Source organism: Meleagris gallopavo, chromosome 1, assembly GCF_000146605.3.
Source record: "Meleagris gallopavo isolate NT-WF06-2002-E0010 breed Aviagen turkey brand Nicholas breeding stock chromosome 1, Turkey_5.1, whole genome shotgun sequence".
NCBI classification, from domain to species: Eukaryota; Metazoa; Chordata; class Aves; order Galliformes; family Phasianidae; genus Meleagris; species Meleagris gallopavo.
The window spans coordinates 43,227,095-43,229,295 of NC_015011.2; the positions used below are offsets into that span (position 1 = coordinate 43,227,095).

General features: G+C 43.3%; 1 long non-coding RNA gene across 1 annotated transcript; it reads left to right on the forward strand.

The window, feature by feature from the left end:
* The first annotated feature begins 6 nt into the window (after window positions 1–6).
* Window positions 7–2,198, forward strand: LOC116216741. Its single transcript, XR_004160109.1, has 2 exons — window positions 7–208; window positions 286–2,198. It is a non-coding gene; the product is annotated as an uncharacterized LOC116216741 (long non-coding RNA).
* The last annotated feature ends 3 nt before the right edge of the window (window positions 2,199–2,201 follow it).

Here is a 2,201-nt window from a genome sequence, read left to right on the forward strand (position 1 = left end):
GGGCAATGTAGGCCGCGCCCGCCCCTCCGGCCTCCGCGCTCCTCCCGCTGCTGAGCGGCTGCGCGCCGAGTCGCCGCCGTGCGCGCGCTCTGACAGAGCTCTGAGTTCACCAACGTGTCTGACGCACCGCGATGGCACGACGTGTGTCGGCGAACAGTCAGTGAGACGTCTCGGGACATCTCACCTTTGTGCCGCTAAAGTCTCGTCGGTCAGTTCTCTGCCTTCTTGGCAGGAAGAGAAATGTAGAAGATGAGCTCGTTTACATGGATATCGTTATCTCTGCAGCATCCTATGGCTCCCTGCTACAGCTACGTAGCGACAGTAGCATCCAGCCCTCTGCGTCGGCACTGTTGCTGAACAGATTGGAAATGAAAGCACAGAAAGATGAAGCAGTTTCACAAAGCATTGCCAGGAGCAAGAAGACCCTGCACGAACAATTCCCCATCAAGTGCTTCCTCCTGATTCAGAAACAGGACTTCTAGGTCAGCTATGCCATTTTTGTACACTGGTAGAATGGAAAGTTCTGAAACTGGTAAATCTGTACTGTGTAATTGCTGACACGCTCCTGTCATAAATACTACAAGCTTATATTGTGTCCTAAAATATAAAAATTCATATCAACACATGGTGGCTACAATAACATGAGACGTGTCAGCATTGGTGTGTTTCCCTCCTTATAATCAAGGAAACAGGATATTCTGAGTCAGAAGGGACACACAAGGATCATCAATTGCTGGCTCCACACAAGACCACCCAAAATTCAAGCCCTGTGTCTGAAAATATAGTCCAAATGTTCTTGTGCCAGTGCCCACCACACTCTTGAAGAACTTCCTAACCCCGAACTGGACCCTCCCCTGACACAGCTCCATGCCATTCCCTCAGGCCCTGTCACTGTCCCCATTGAGCAGAGCTCAGCATTGCTCCCTGTGAGGAGCTGCAGCCGCCATCAGGCCTCCCCTCAGCCTCCCCACAGTACTTCCCAAAAACTTCCTTCTCTGTCTTTTGAGAAGGCTGTTAAAAGGCATATAGTTGTTCTACACTACTTGATCTCCTTAGCTGTTGAATACACCAGCAATTCCAAACTTTTCATATAAGTTCATGAAAAATACCATCTCTGTGCATTCTTGTATACATGTTTGGCCTTTTAAGCACTAAATTGTTCTACTAATGTTATGGATGTAACTTTCTGTGGAAGTCAATTAAGTCAATGTATTGACATGTGGCAAGAAAAAATGCATCGAACATTTGCAGAATTGGATCATAAAGGGTTCACCAATAACATTCCCTCATCTTGCCTCGGTGAAGGGTGAGTTCATTTGCATTCATTATTGAGCTTGTAAAATAGCTGTGCTTAGATGTGGTCCTTCAGCAAAATCTGGTCATACTAGTTAGACCTACATCTATTCTGTAATCATGGATTTTCCTTTTTACTTCGTCATTACAACTTGTTAATGCTAAACGGGACCAACTATATGCTTTTGTATACACAGTACCTTACTGATTGTTGTTGGTTTTGGTTTTTGTTTGTTTGTTTGTTTGTTTGTTTGTCACTTGGGGGAATAATAGTTTTGGTGTAAATGAAATAACACAATTTAGTGGTGACTGCTATGTACGGCTGATCTGTATATAACTAAATGCTTACCACTGAGCAGCATAGAATCACCAAGATTGGAAAAGACAACTAAGATCAGCTAGTCCAACCATCAGTCCATCTCCATCATGCCCACTAACCTACGTCACTCAGTATGACATCTACCTTTTTCTTGAAAACTTCCAGAAAATGGGTTAGAGCATCTAATTGCTTTTGATGAATGGGATTTAGCAAACTTTGCTTGAGGAGTTGGGAGAGAAAACCAAGGACAGGTTAGTGAAAAGAGAGCATTAGTATTCATATAATCTTGCAGCTTCTTGAATGACTGCACATATTTGTAATCATGTTGCTATGACACCCAGTAATAACTAGGAGTCTTCATTTTGAATTAGCAGGTATGCAGAATGCATAGGTTTCTGTTATTTGTAACGTTCTTCTTTCCATGTTGTGTAAATTTCACATAATGTGATGGATAGCTAAGGGAACAAATGGTCCCATATCACTCTTCTGTCCTATGCCAGTAACCCCTGTAAGCATTTGCCAGCATCAAACAAATGTCAAGATGTAGGAGGAGAGGTTAAAGACATCAATTCTTTGTCAATTTTAACCA